Source organism: Chrysochloris asiatica, unplaced genomic scaffold (genome assembly GCF_000296735.1).
Source record: "Chrysochloris asiatica unplaced genomic scaffold, ChrAsi1.0 scaffold00064, whole genome shotgun sequence".
Classification (NCBI taxonomy): domain Eukaryota; kingdom Metazoa; phylum Chordata; class Mammalia; order Afrosoricida; family Chrysochloridae; genus Chrysochloris; species Chrysochloris asiatica.
Genome location: NW_006408582.1, coordinates 4,455,759 through 4,472,234, shown reverse-complemented (window position 1 = coordinate 4,472,234; position 16,476 = coordinate 4,455,759). Strand labels below are relative to the sequence as shown.

Here is a 16,476-nt window from a genome sequence, read left to right as displayed (position 1 = left end):
TGAAAAGAACTAATAGATCTATTTTGGAAGAAGTGCAGCCAGAGTGCTCCTTGGAGGCCAGGATGGCTAAGCTTCGTCTCTCATACGTTGGACATATTGTCAGGAGAGAACAGTCGCTGGAGAAGGATGTCATGCTGGGTAAGATTGAGGTTCAGAGAAAAAGAGGAAGACCCCCAACGAGATAGATCAGCCAGGTGGCATCATTGATGGCATCAAGTGTAGCAGCGGTGGTGGGGTTGGCCCGGGATCGGGCATTGTTTCGTTCTGCTGGGCATGGGGTCACTATGAGTCAGTTCAGATTCGATGGCACCTGACAACAACAACAACAGAGGAGGTGGATACATTTTTAGAAAAACATGACCTACCTAAACTTACACAGAGTGAAGTAGAAAACTTGAACAGACCTATAACAAAAGAAGAAACTAATCAGGTCATCAAAGAACTCCCAATCAAAAAAGGTCCAGATCTAGATGGCTTCACTGGTGAGTTAGGGAAATTAAAGGCATCCAAATTAGCAAAGAGGAAGTAAAACTCTATTCACAGATGATATGATACTATACATAGAAAACCCCAAAGGGTTAGCAAAAAAAAAACCTTACTATAACTCATTGGAAGATTCAGCAAAGTGGCAGGGTACAAGATCAACATAAAAAATCAGTCAAATTCCTCCATACTAATTATGACTTCACGGAAAAGGAAATTAGAGAAGCAATGCCATTTACAATTGCTGCCCAAAGGGTGAAATATTCAGAAATACATCTAACCAGAGAAACAAAGTACTTATATAAAGAAAACTACAAAACACGACTTTAAGAAACCAAAAGAGATTTACAAAAATGGAAGAATATGCCATATTTATGGATATAAAGACTTAACATTGTTAAAATGTCAATACTACACAAAGCAATCTACAGATAAAACACAATCCAATCCAGATTCTAATGACATTCTTTAAAGAGATCGAAAAAAAGATTACAAACTTTATATGAAAGGAAAGAGTTCCTGGATAAGCAAAACACTAGTTATGAAGAACAAAGTTGGAGACCTCTCACTTCCTGATTTCAAAATTTACTACATGGCTACAGTGATCAAAACTGTTTGGTACTGGTACAATGAAAGATACATTATCAATGGAACAAAATTGAGAATCCAGAAATTAACCTATCCACATTCAGTCAACTAATCTTTGACAAAGGGCCAAAGTTAATTGAATGGGGAGGAGATAGTCTCTTCAACAGATGGTGCTCGCAAAACTGGAAATTGATATGCAAAAGATTGAGAAAAAAGACCTTTATCTCACACCATATACAAAAAAATCCCCCCAAAAATAAAAAAAACTCAACATGAATTAAGGACCTAAATGTAAATCCCAGAATTATAAAGGTCATCAATGACAAAAAAGGGACAAATTTAAGGGATTTAATACAGGGCACACATAGATTATCAGACATTGAGAAATTTGCACAAACAAAATAGATGATTGGGCTATACTAAAAATTAGAAGCTTATGTGCATCAAAAGATTTCACCAGAAGAGTACAAAGGGAGACCACAGAATGGGAAAAAAATCCTTTGCAACAACACATCAGACAAGGAACTAATCTCTACAATGTATAGGAAACTAAACACTTCTACAAGAAAAAGACATACAACCCAATTAAAAAAATGGGCACAGGATATACATAGACATTTCAACAAGGAAGACATTTAGACAGCCAACAAACACATGAAGACATGTTCATGCTCATTAGCCATTGGTGGTGGCTGTGTGCCGTGGAGTCGGTTCCAACTCATAGCAACCCTGTACAGGGTTTTCGAGGCTATAAATCTTTACGGAAGCTGAACATCTCATCTTTCTCCCACAGAACAGCTGGTAGTTTTGAACTACTGACCTTGAGGTTTGCAGCCCAATTCATAACCGCTACACTACCAGAGCTCCTTGTTGTTGTTGTTAAGTGCCATTGAGTCGATTCTGACCTATAGCAACCCTGTAGAGGGTTTCCAAGGAGCAGCTGGTAAGCTTGAACCACCGACCTTGCAGTTCAAATGACTTTGCAGTCTGACGCATTAGCCCACAGTGCCACACCAGGATTACCAGAGCTCCTTGTTGTTGTTGTTACGTGCCGTCAAGTCGATTCTGACCCATAGTAACCCTGTATAGGGTCCAAGGAGCAGCTGGTGAGCTCCTTAGAGAGCTACAAATCAAAACACCAATGAACAATTATCTCACACCAGAAATAACAGTAAAGTTGAAAAAAGCAGAGGACAATAAATCCTGGAAAGGATGTGGAGAGACTGGGACCTTCCCACATTGTTGGTGGGAATGTAAAATTGTTTAACCACTCTGGAATATGACATGGCACTTCCTTCTAAAGCTGGAAATAGAAATACCTTAGGGTCCAGGAATTCCTCTACTTGGTATATACCCACAAGAAATATGAGCTATAATATGAGTAGATATATGCACACCAATGTTCATAGCAGCACTATTCATTCACAATAGCAAAAAAATGGAGACAGCCTAAGGGCCCATCAATGGAAGAATGGATAAACAAACTTTGGTATGTATACACAATGAAATATTATGCTACCTTGAAGAATAACAAGGAAGTTGCAAACCACCGCATAACATGGATGAACCTTAAGGACATTATGCTGAGTGAAATTAGTCAGTCACAAAAGGTCAAGTATTGCATAAGACCATTATTGTAAAAGCTTAAGAAAAGATACCCATACTAAAAGGAAAAAAGAAAAAAAACTTTGTTGTTTACCAGGGGTGGGAGGGAGGGTACTGTACAACACAGTTTAGGGATAGACACATCATAGTTTAGAAGTTGGGGAGGGCAATCTACAAAGAAGGGGAGTGGAATACACAAGATGGGGAAAAAGATGGAAGAACAAGGTAGATAGAAGAACACTTAGATAGGTTTGCATTGGTTAAATGGGACAGAGGTAAATAGTGATGTATGCTCAATCTTGGAACAACAGGGTTCTGTGATACAGGGATTGAGGCATAGTCTGAATAGGTAAAAGAGGGGGAAATAATGTTAAGATGCTTGACTGTCATATGGATATTGGTTCCCCTTGCCTAATATTGTAAAATAGACACTTGAATGGGATAGAAAGGAATATCAGGAAATAGGATTACAGAAAGTTTGTAATCCCATCTTCACCCTATAATGGATTGCAATACCTAAAAGGGTTTCTAGAACTTGACCAGTGAAATAGGCATCTTGCAGAGCCTTTGTAGCCTTTGTAGTATATAGGACCGTGGGTGGAATCTAAGCCCCATCCAAAACCTTCTGAGGTGGGACATTCCTACTTGAAAGGACGTTCATACCAGCCAAGAGAAGCTAGAGGAACAGAAGATAGACCAGCAGGAAAAACAAAACACAACAACAAAACAAGAATGGCAGTCTGATTGGCTACTACAAGAATATGCAAGCTGTTTGCTGGGGAGCCATCAAGGCAAGCAATTAAGTTCCTTCAGGACAAATCCCCCTCAAGACTGAAACTCAAAGGGAACACACAAGCAGGCATGTAAGCTCATTGGTGACCTCACTGGTTTCCATGTGAATGGAAGTTGGGGAAGTCAGTATTGAAAATATGGACTGAGTTTGACCACATTCCATAGACTCCTGTTGACCTTGAGATGAGAGCAAGAAGAGGAAGGGCTGGTTGTCTGAAGTTTGGGGAAACTTGGGAATTCCTGAGCCCCTAGACACTGACCTAGCCATGGAGGGCTAGAACTGAGAGTGAAGTGTCCAGCTAATGTGAAGTGGAGGGAGACATACAAGAATGCCCAAACTTGTAGATAATACCCGTTTAACTTACCTTCAATGGCTTGATGACCAGAGCTTGACTAGAGGAAGATAAAGAAATTTGATAAAGGAAGCAAGTGTAAATTGCAAAAATTTGATGAACTTAACCAGTACTTATGGATGTAGTAGTTCAAAATATCAACCAAGAGGGAAGGAGTCTTCACATCAAGGATCAAGCCTATCCCCTCAGCTCACAGGGTGGATAAAGATGGACAACTTAGACATTGGCTAACTAAAATGGGAGAGTTATAAAGGTATGAAGTGGCTGGCTTACAAGTTTTCAAGAGGGAGTTTAGTTTCGGAGTCAGTGGGGGAAGGTAGAACAACCACTGGATAGTTTTCATAGTATCTAATGGGTCTGGTGAAAAAAGATGGGGATAGGATTCTTTTGATTCAATAGTAATTGTTATCATGACTAATTGTGATTGTCACAGCTGTAAAGGTAGAAGTTGAGTAGCATCAAGGTGATAGTAGTTAATCTTACATTCAAAGAACAGAGGATCCTAAGACCATCAAGAGAGAAGAGCACGAGCAGAACTTGCGATCCTAACCAGAGAAACAGTGACACCAGAGAAAGAGGCAGAGGTGATGAATGAAGAGACAGAACAGCTGAGGACTCTAGACTCATGGAAAAAGACAAGCTCTGTGAAGGCAGGAAGGAGACTTACTTGCAGAATGTGTCCTTTGGTTCTTTAAATGATTATATATTCCTGAGTGGTTTTGCATACATTAAAAAACAACAACAAACAAACAAACAAGCAAAAAAACCAAAAAAACAAAGAAACCCCAACAACATCCCAAAACCCAGGAGGAATAGAAGCAAATACTATTAAATGATGATGCATGGAGGGGGTTGTAATCATTGCAATGAAATAAAACATTATAGGATGAATGCAAAACTGATGTTCTCCCATGTAAACTATCACTCAGTTCATAATAAAGCTTTAAAAAATGAAAATTATAAATAATAAAGGATTTGAGATAATACAAAATCTGCAAATGGAAACCCAGAAGATTACTACTAAGATTTCAGAAATGGACAATATATTGGAAGAGCAAAGGAGCAGATTTAAATCAATGGAAGTCCAGATTAGTGAACTTGAAGATAAATCTCTCAGTACTAGTATGCTAGAAGAACAACCAGAAAAAGGAATGAAAAATTTTGATGAAAGCCTTTGATTCATGTAGGACAATATGAATAGGAATTCATATGGTTGTTCAGAATTCCAGAACAGGAAGAGACAAAGAAAATCACAAAAAAGATAGTAGAAGAGCTATTGGAAGATAATTTCCCTAATGTCATGAAAGCTGAGAAGATAAGCATTCAAGAAACTGAATGAAGCCCAAACAGGATAGACCCCTAAAGAAAATCACCAAGACATATCATAATCAAAGGCTCCAAAATCAAACACTAGGAAAGACTCATGAGAGCAGCTTGGGTAAAACAAAAATTACTTACAAAGGAGAACCAGTAAGATTAGGTTCTGATTACTCAGTAGAAACCATGCAGGCAAGAAGGTAATGGGGAGACATATACAAAATTCTGAAAGAAAAAATTGCCAACCAAGAATCATATACCCAGCAAAACTGTTCCTAACATATGACAGTAAAATTAGAGTATTTCCAGGTAAACAGAAATGAAAAGAATTTGTAATAATCAGGCAAACTTTACAAAAAATACTAACAGGAGACATTTGTTCTGAGAACCAACAACAGCAGGTAACAACCTGAGATTGACATACACAGCAACACCACCCAGAATTCAATCTAGATATAGAAATATCTAAAATAAAACAAATCTACAAGCCATGGTATTTCCAATAACGTCATATGTATGTGAAAGTTGGTTTGACAAGTTATAGGCTCAGGCCTAGCAATGGTTGTGAAGCTGGCCCAGGACCAGGCAGTGTTTCATTTATTGTGCATGGGGTTATTATGAGTTGGTACTGGCTCAATGGCACCTAACACCAATAACAACAGAACAAAACTGAAAATAGGGAACCAAAGATATCAATCTGTAGTGAAGACAATGTCATAGCAAAAAGATGAAAAAAAGAACTCCCAAATGGTGAGGAAGTTAAGTAGATATCAAGATAAAATAGATTGTTTTAAACAAGAAAAGAACTTAAATAATTACAGGGTAACCTCAAAGAAAATTAATAACACCTTTACATCAAATCAAGAAAAGTGCAAACCATAAAGACAGTGAATATTAAAATAACAACAATGAAGAAATGGACAAGAAACCCCCTCCCCACACACAAAATGAACTAAGCACAGAAAATTATGTGGAACAAAGAAAACAGCAGTACCACAAAAAACACACACAGCAAAATGACTCCAATCAATTCATACTTATTGATAATTAAACTGAACATCAATGGATTAAATGCACCAATCAAGAGGCAGAGTAGCAGAATGGATAAGAAAACAGGATCCTTCAATATGCTGTCTACAATAGATATATCTTACATGCAAAGACAAAAATAGATTAAAAATCAAAGAATGAAAAAAATATATAACAAGCTAATGCAATAAAAAATGAGCAGGAATGGCAATATTAATTTCTGATAAAATAAACTTTAAAGTAAAAACCAACGTAAAAGACAAAGAAGTACATTGTCTCATGATTAAAGGGTCAATTGAACAAGAGGACAGAACTATAATATCTATGATCCCAATGAAAGAGCCTCAAAATATATAAATCAAATGTAGGTAGAATTGAAGAAGAACATAGACAAAGAATAGTAGGAGATTTTAATGCACCACTTTTGATGAAGGATATAACAGCTAGAAAAAAAAATTCAGCAAAGACACAGCAGAACTAAACAACACAGTCAACCAACTTGACCTTATACTGTTGTTGTTGTTATGTGCTGTGGAGTTGGTTCCGACTCATAGCAACCCTGTGCAGGGTTTCCAAGGCTATAAATCTTTATGGGAGCAGAAAGCCTCATCTTTCTCCCGCGGAGCAGCTGACCCTGAGGATAGAAGCCCGATTCGTAACCACTATGCCACCAGAGCTCCTTGACCTTATACTAGGGTCTCAAAAATTATCCACACTCTGGCTGTAGAATTTGTTTTAATCAAAATTTAGAAAAGACAAATACATCATTTTTCAACATAATCTCCTTGCTTTTCAATATACTTTGTCCATCTGTCAACAAGCTTTCTTTCATATTCCCTTATTATAAAATGTTTTAGGTTGAGCTTTGAAACACAAATGCACCACTGTTTTCACTTCGGAGGCGAATCTTCATCTTCAAAGGGCTGCTTTCAGTGGACCAAACAAGTGAAAGTTGATGGAACAAGATCAGTACTATAGGGAGGATGCTTTAACAAGTCAAAAATGAAGATTTTGCAGAATGTCAACAGTGTGGGCAGAAGTATGATGTGCAGTGTTATGCAAAGTCACAATACCCTTGGATGGCCTGAGAGTAAACAGCAGAGTATAAAATGGAAACATCCTCAATCACTGACCACAGAAAAAGTTCAAAAGTCAACCATCAGCTGGAAAATTGATGCTAATAGTGTTCTGGGATTATCAAGAGCCATTACTGGAAATCTATGAGGAAAAAGATTCAACAATCAACAGTGCTCATTACAGTGAGATACCCATTGAAGAGCTGAAACCTAAACTTCAGATTAAACTCAGAGGACTGCTATCCAAGGGCATTGTGATTTTGCATGACAACGTATGTCTAAACACATTTACCTACCCTGTTGACACTCTGCAAAAGCTTCATTTTTTGGAAAGCAGCCCTTTGAGGATAAAGAAGTGAAGACAGAGGTGCATTTGTTGTAGCTCAGCCTAAAAAATTTTAAATAAGGAAATATGAAAGTTTGTTAACAGATGGACAAAGTATGTTGAAAAGCAAAGAGATTATGTTGAAAATGGTGTATATGTCTTTTCTAAAAGTTGATTAAAACAAATTCTACAGCCAGAGTGTGGATAATGTTTGACTCATCCTTGTAGATTTATATAGAGCACCCAACCCAACAACAGCATAATAAACATTCTTTTCCATTATACATTGGAACATTCTCCAGAATAGATCATATGTTAGATCAAAAAGCAAGCCTCAATAAATTAAAAACCTTTAAATACTACAAAGCATCTCTTCTGATCACAATGGTATAAAATTAGAAATCAACAGTAGGAAGATCAAGGAAAAAAAGTCAAATAGAAGGATATTGAATAACACCCTGCTTAAAAGCTACTGGGTAATAGAACAAAATGAAATGAAAAAATTTCCTTGAATCAGATGCAAATGAAAACACAACATACCATATCCTTTGGGACATTGCAAAAGTAGTGCTTAGGAAGCAAATTATAGCAATAAATACACACATCCCCAAAGAAGAAAGAACAAAATCAGTACATTGGCACAACATGTCCAACAATTAGAAAAAGAGCAGTCACCAGAATAAAAGAAATAATAAAGATTGGTGATGGTGGTTCTGTGCTGTTGAGTCATTTCTGAATCATAGCAACCCTTGATAGTGCTTCCAAGGCTGTAAATCTTTACGATTAGTTCAATATTAGAAAAACAATCAATGTAATCCACCACATAAATAAATAGACAAGGACAAAGAACTACATGATTATATCAACTGACAGAGAAAAGGCATTTGACAAAATCCAACATCCATTCTTGATAAAAAACATTCCACAAAATTGGAATCAAAGAGAAATTCCTTAACATAATTAGGAACATGCATGCAAATGCAACATACTTTCAGTGGAGAGAAACTGAAAGCATCCCCTTTGCAAACAGGAACCAGACAAGGATGCCCTTTATCACCTATCCTACTCAATATGTGTTGGAAGTTTTAGCTAGAGCTATAAGGCAAGAAAGGGAAATTAAAGGCATCCATATGGGCAAAGAAGAAGTAAAACTCTTTTTGCTGATAAGATGATCCTATGCATAGAAAATTCCAAGGACTCACCAAGAAAATTATCAGAAATTGTTGAAAGATTCAGCAAAGTGGGAGGGTACGAGATCAATATAGAAAAATCAGTTGGATTCCTCTACAGTAATAAAGGTAACTCTGAAAAGAAAATTAGTTAAACAATACCATTTACAATTATCGTTCTTGTTAAATGGGTTTGAGTCAGTTCCGACTCATAGTGACCCTGTATAGGGTGTCTGAGGAGCAGTTGGTGAGGCTGAACCACCAGCCTTGCAGTTCAAACTGACCTTGCAGTCCAGCGCATTAACACATTGCACCACATCAAGACCCCAAAAGATGAGATACTTAGAAACAAAAACCTATACAAAGACAACTACAAAACACTACTAGAAGAAACCAAAAGAGACTTACAAAAATGGAAGGATATATCATGCTATTGGATAAGAAAGCTTAACTTTGTGAAAATGTCAACACTACTCAAGGTAATCTATAGATATAATACAATCCCAATTCATATTCCAACATCATTCTTCACAGATATGGAAAAACGGATCCCTAACATTATATAGAAAGGAAAGAGATTTTGTATAAGCAAAGGATTGCTTAAGAAGAACAAAGTTGAAGATATCTTACTCCTTGATCTCAAATTTTACTACACAGCCACAGTAGTCAAAACTGCCTGATACTGTTACTATGAAAGATGCATAGATCAGTGGAACAGAATTGAGAACCCAGAAGTAAATCCTTTCGCATACAGTCAGCTGATCTTTGACAAAGGGCCCAAACACATTAAATGGGAAAGAGATAGTCTCTTCAACAAATGGTGCTGGCAAAACTGGAAATCCATTTGCAGAAGAATGAAACAAGATCCATATTTCATGATCCACATTGTATATAAAACAAACTCAATGTGGATTAAAGACCTAAATGTAAAATCTAGAACTATAAAGATCATCAGTGAAAAATAGGGACAAAATTAGGGCTCTAATACATGGCATAAATTCAATGTCAAACACAACTAAAAACATACATGCAGTAGAAAACAAAGTAGATGACTGAAACCTTCTGAAAAATAGGCACTTATGTGCATCAAAAGATTTCACCCAAACCACCACAGACGGGGAAAACATTATTTACAATGACATATCAGACTGGGAACATCCTACATTGCTGGTGAGACTGTAGAAAATGGTATGTCACTTCCTTAGAAACTTGAAAATAGAAATATCATTGTTGTTGTTGTTGTTGTTAAGTGCCGTCGAGTCGGTTCCGACCCATAGCGACCCTTGTACAGGGTTTCTGAGGGTGTAAATCTTTACGGGAGTAGAAAGCCTCATCTTTCTCCCGCGGAGCGGCTGGATCATATGACCCAGCAATCCCTCTACTTGGTATATAGCCACAAATAATATGAGCCAGGACACAAGTAGATATATGCACATGTTCATAACAGCACTATTCATAATACCAAAAAGATGGAGCCAGCCTAGATACCCATCAATGGAAGAATGGATAAATTTTGATAATACACACTTTGCAACGGTGAAGAATAATGATCAATCTGTGAAACACCTCTTAACATGAATGAGCATAGAGGATATTATGCTGAACGAAATATTAGTCATTTACAAAAAGATAAATTTTGCATGAGACCACTATTGTAAAAACTCAATAAAAGGTTTTAAGGCTAAAATAAAAATTCTTTGATGGTTACCAGTGGTAGGAAGAAAGGGAGAACAATTCACTAGCTAGTGGGTAGACACATGCTAACTCCAGTGGTGGGGAGGGCAATATACAAGGATGAGCCAAAAATGATCCACACCCCAGTTATATTAAAATGCCTGTCCACGTTCACAGCTGATGACAACATTGAGTGTCCATGTAAAATGATTCTGTCAAATAGATGAGAGACAGTGGATTTTGTGGTAAATAATTTGCAAATCAGTGGATTTTGCAACAAACCATTTATGGCTCTGCCTATGAAATAATTCATGCCAGACTTGGGTTTTGAAAAGTTTGTGCAAGACGGGCACTGAAACAGCTCATGAAAGAGCATAAACAGAAGCATTTAGATACCTGCAAACAAAATTTGGACCGATACTTGAAGGAAGGTAAAAGTTTCTTTAAAAAATCGTTACTGGTGATAAGATATGGATTCATGACTATGAGCCTGAGAGTAAATATCAGGGTTTGGAATGGAAACATCCTCAATCGCTAACCAAGAAAAATTTCCAAAGTCAACCATCAACTGGAAAATTGATGCTTACAGTTTTCTGGAATTCTCCAGGGCCATTATTGGAACATTGTCAGGAAAAAGGTTCAACGATCAACAGTGCTCATTACAATGAGATGCTCACTGAAGAGCTGAAGCTTACACTTTGGATTAAACTCAGAGGACTGCTATCCAAGGGCATTGTGATTTTGCATGACAATGCATGTCCATACACCTCTGCCCACAGTGTTGACACTCATTTTGAACTGTTAAAACATCCTTGATCTTGATCTTGCTCCATCAGACTTTCATCTGTTTGTTTCTCTGAAAAAGCAGCCCTTCAAGAATGAAGATTTACTTCTAATGAAGAAGTGAAGACAGTGGTGCATTCATGGCTCACAGCTCAGCCTAAAACATTTTTAAATAAGGGAATATGAAAGTGTGTTAACAGATGGACAAAGTATATTGAAAAGCAAAGATATTTTATTGAAAAATTATGTATTTGTCTTTTTTAAAAGTTGAATAAATTCTACAGCAAGAGTGCAGATAATTTTTGACTCACCTATGTACAAGAAGAGGAAAGTTGGCAGAAGAATGATGAATATAGGTGAAGACACACTGAGGTATGCAAGAACTAAAGGGATTAGAGGTAAATAGTGTTACATACACAATCTTGGAACAACAGTGTTCTGCAGTTTGATACATGGGACTGATACAGGCTGACAGGGTATGGGAGGAAGAGTGGGAATATATCCAAAAATATATCAGGGTTTGAAAGAGTACATGGGTATCTACCTTTGCTGTTAACCCTTGTATGAATGTAATGGAGAAGAATGAAGGCAAAGTGATAAAAACTTCTTAGATATTTTCAAACATATTTAGGCAATGAGTTGTTGGGCCTGGAGGTTTGGGACCATAGTATCAGGGGACACCATGGTCAATTGGCATAACATAGTCCCCAAAGACAATGTTGAACATCCTACTTTGGTGACTAGCATCTGGGACCTTAAAAGCTCATGAACAGCCATCTAAGATTCAACTATTGGTCTCTACATGTGAGAAAAAAGATGAGTTATGCAAATTGGAGATGCTTGGAATCATTTAGTCAAGTGGACTAATGGAGCATGTGAATATCAGTTTCTAGGACTATGAGATCAGAGGAACTAGATGGTACCTGGCTACCACTACCAACTTCTCTGAAAAGAATCACAGATAGAGTAGCAGAAAATGTAAAGCAATGCTCAAAGTTATTTTAAAAAGACTTAGCTTACTCATCATAAATATACTGGAGGAACCCACAGCTATGGACCCTGACCACCTTTCAGGTCTGGAACAGAACTCACCCTCGTGACCCAATTTTCAGCCAAGCAGTAGAAAGGTATATAGGTGGAACAATAGTACTAGTAAGGTGTGCTTACCATAAAATAGTCAATCACTCAAAATCAAAAGGGCAACAACACTTACCTAAGGACAAATTTGAAAAGGGATGGGGAGGTAGGTAGACTGGACATAGGAACCACAGGTAGGAAGTAGGATAAATATAGTTGTATGAAGGGAATTACAATCATTGAGAAGAAACAAAGTGTCTAATTTGTTGAATGTGAACTGATGATCTTGTCTGTAAACCTTCACTCAATTCACAATAAAAACTTAAAAAAGAATCTGGTCTTATTTTTTAAAGATAAAATTGCTGGATAAACTTAGATATATCAATTAAAAAAATAATTTTACTAGCATATCTTGGAGATATTGTGGGTTTGGTTCCAGAATACTACAATCAATCAAATATTGCATTAAAGCAAGTCATACAATTTTTTTTTTTTTTTGGTTTTCCAATGCAAATAAAAGTTATGTTTTTGGTAAGTGCCATCAAGTTAGTTTTGACTTATAGTGACCCTGTATAGGGTTTCCGAAGTGCGGCTGGTGGATTTGAACTGATGACATTTTGGTTAGCAGTCCAGTTCTTATCCTATAGTGCCACACTAGAAGTCCATGCTTACATGATACTATTGTCTATTAAGTGTGCAATAGCATTATGAAAAGTTTGAAATATTTGAGAATTACCAAGAAGTGACAGATGGGAAGGGAGCACAATGTTGTTGGAAAAAATGTTGCCTATAGACTTGCTCGATGCAGTGTTGCCACCAACATGAAATTTGCAAGAAATGCAATATCTGCAAAGCTCAATAAAGTGAACCACAATATCATGAGGTATTGCTATACTATTAATTCACCTAGTTAGGGACTTCTAACTTGTTATGCAAATACACAACACAAAGTATGGTAATGTGAATTTATGAGGATTAGCAGGCAAAGACCTCAACTGGAGGGAAGAAGAGGGACAGTTGGTGTATTTTAGATATATATAATGGTCTGTGGAAAGAACTCAATTTAGAAACAGGCTTTATTGACTTACGTAATTAAACAAAACATTTTCACACTTGGTGTGATTAAAGGACTATAGTCATATTATTGGATCTAGATTATTTTTCTGTCTCCTGACCCTGGCTGCTCTATGTTGGCCTCACTCTCAAGCAGGTCTTCTTCTCTAGGAGGCCTCAGCATCTCCAGGCTAACACCATCCTCATTTCCCTGTATCACTCCCCAAAAGCAACTGCTTTTTTTCCTGTTTCTGATCCTTTTGGTTAGTTACTTTCATAGTCGCTAAAATAAATGATACTATTAACAGGCGTATATCACTGCTTCATGACTTATTACCAACATTTCCGCCCCCACTATTGAGGAGGATTTGATCATTCACACTCTGTCTGGTCCAACAGAGTTCTGTCATTATTCTTGGTTTCTCCCTTGGAACTCTTTTGCAGCTCCAAATAATATTCTCATGTTTCATTTCTTACTGCATGTACTGTATCCTGATTCTTTACTTTGCAAAATGAGGACACTGTGCTCTCACATTTCTTTCTACCTTTCCCCACTTCTAGCTCCCTTCCAATCTAGCTCTGTGTCTTTACATTTTATAGCTTCATGGTTGGTAACAGTAAGGTTGTATTCTATAACTATTGTCAATTTCCCCAGGATTTCTCTGAATGATGATTCTATTGGCTTAAAATCAATAAGCATGCAAATGTTTTTCATTAACACCAGGAACTCTGGTGCATAGTGAGTTAAGCATTGAGCTGTTAACCACAAAGTCTGCAGTTTAAACCCATCAGGCACTTTGAAGGAGAAAGATGCTTGATAAAGTAGAGGATTAGTAAAAAAAAGATGAAGACATTCAATGAGATGGAATGACACAGTAGTTGCAACAAAAGGGTCAAACATAACAATTGTGAGGATGGTACAAGGCAGAGCAGTGTTTTGTTTTGTTATATACGTTACTAGGAGTCAGAAACAATTTGATGGCACCTAACAACAACTTTAATTTGTCATGTTCTCAAATTTTGTAAACTTTCAATCATACTTCAATTGCTATTAGTATTATTAATTCTAAAGCCCTCTGTCCTTTTCTCTACCCACTGTTTTCCCAGGTTGGATTTGAAGTTGTTCACCTGGATCCACCTCAGTTTTTATCTGGGAAGCAGTGCCTGGTTATGGCAGCTCTGCTCATTGTGGAGGGGAGAAGTGGGAGTTAAAGGGTCAACATACTCAAGATCTTAGCACCATTGTTCACACATGTGCCCTGTGGCACTTGTTATCTTAAAGTGTTGTCCGAGTTTCCCCCTAATATCTGCAGATCTCTTCATTTGTATTGTAGGTTGAAGTGCATTGTCTTTCAGCAGCTTACTAAAATTATTTTTGTTGTTGTTAAGTACTGTGGAGTTGGTTCTGACTCATAGTGACCTGGCACAGGGTTTCCAAGGCTGCAAATCTTTACGGGAGCAGAAAGCCTCATCTTTCTCCCACGGAATAGCTGGTAGTTTCAAACTGCCAACCTTGAGGTTAGCAGCCCAATTTGTAACCACTACACTACCAGAGTTCCTTAAAATTCTTTATCTACTGTAAAACTCTTCACCTACCTACTCGTTTCCCTTTCTCTTGGTTCTTGTGGGCGTATACTGTTCACATTATTTTGCTATCCTTTTCACAGGATATTGAGAGGAGAGGAGATACTCATGTGTGCTTGACACCTCACTTTAAACTGTCCAACTTCATGCTGATGTTAATTTTGTGCAGAGGAGATAACTCTATGGATTTTCATTCGATTATGGATATGAGGCATTGGGTTTCTGTTAGAATCTTCTAAATGTAGCACTGAAAGGAAACTTGGACTTAAACAAATATTTTGGCTTCTTAATTTCTGTCAATCAGGATTCAATAATAGAAGATGAACACTAGGGTCTCTATTTCTATCTTTGCCTCTATTTATCTATCTATACCTACATTTGCACACATCTACACACATATGAGGCTTCAAAATATTTGTGAAAAAATGGAATGAAAAGATGATAAGATATTTCCATAAACTTTTTGAAGTGTTCAAATATATTTTTATCTCATTTTCATGTAATAGGGATTTGAGCTTAAACAAGTGCTGGAATTTGATCTTACATAATTGTAGGAGACAGTTAAACCATTGTCTTTGTGTTTATTCCTGCAGCTTAAATTCTGAAAAGTGGGCAAGGAGGAAGATGCATGTAAAGGAGGGGAGATTCAGTACAAGATGGAACCCAGAATCACTAACTGAAGCTCATGAGGTTGGAATGAAACCTGAGTCAGCTCTCATTGACTTTGACCTTGATGATGTGGATGTCCCATAGAAGAAGCTGCCATCCATCATCACAAAACTAAACACACAACTTGTCCAGGATTTGGAAGAACTGAAAGAGGATCTGAGCGAAGGTGGAAAAGCTGTAGGACTGACTGCTACGTGGTGATAGGTGTGAGCTGCCTGGCCCCACTGTACTCACTGCTGAGAGCACAAAAGAACAACATGGCAGTTGCTTTATCTTCACCCTCCAAATTTCAGGGTCCCACCTGAACTGGAACCTTATAGGAAAAGGAATTTTAGGAAACAGTTTGATGTAGACCAGGGGCAGAGAACATCTGGCACGTGAGATGTATAAGGCCAGCTAAAGCAACTGCTAAAGCAACCGCAGTTCTAGCCATCACATTGTTGTTGTTATGTGCCGTGGAGTCGGTTCCGACTCTTAGCGACCCTGTACAGGGTTTCCGAGGCTGTAAATCTTTACGGGAGCAGAAAGCTTCATCTTTCTCCTGCGGAACAGCTGGTAGTTTTGAACTGCTGACCTTGCGGTTTGCAGCTGGATTCGTAACCACTACACTACCAGACTCCTTAGCCATCACATTAGGTGTGAGTTAATTACATTTTTGAACAACTATAGCAGGCTAATTTTTTCAAAAAAAGTTTTTATTGTGTATTTAGTGATAGTTTACATGGGAGAACATTGGTTTTACACTCATCATTTCATTGCAAAGATTACAATCTCCTCGGTGCATCATTATTCAACAGTATTTGCTTCTATTCCCTCTGTTTTTTGGGAGGAAGGATGTACACAAAAACACTTAGGAATATGTAATCACTTAAACAACCAAAGAACACATTCTGCAAGTA

At 37.4% G+C, this 16,476-nt stretch overlaps 1 pseudogene; it reads left to right on the top strand.

Annotated features, from left to right (window-relative positions):
- LOC102810739 overlaps positions 1-14,536 on the top strand; it is a 53,027-nt pseudogene extending 38,491 nt beyond the window's left edge.
- Positions 14,537-16,476: the final 1,940 nt, after the last annotated feature.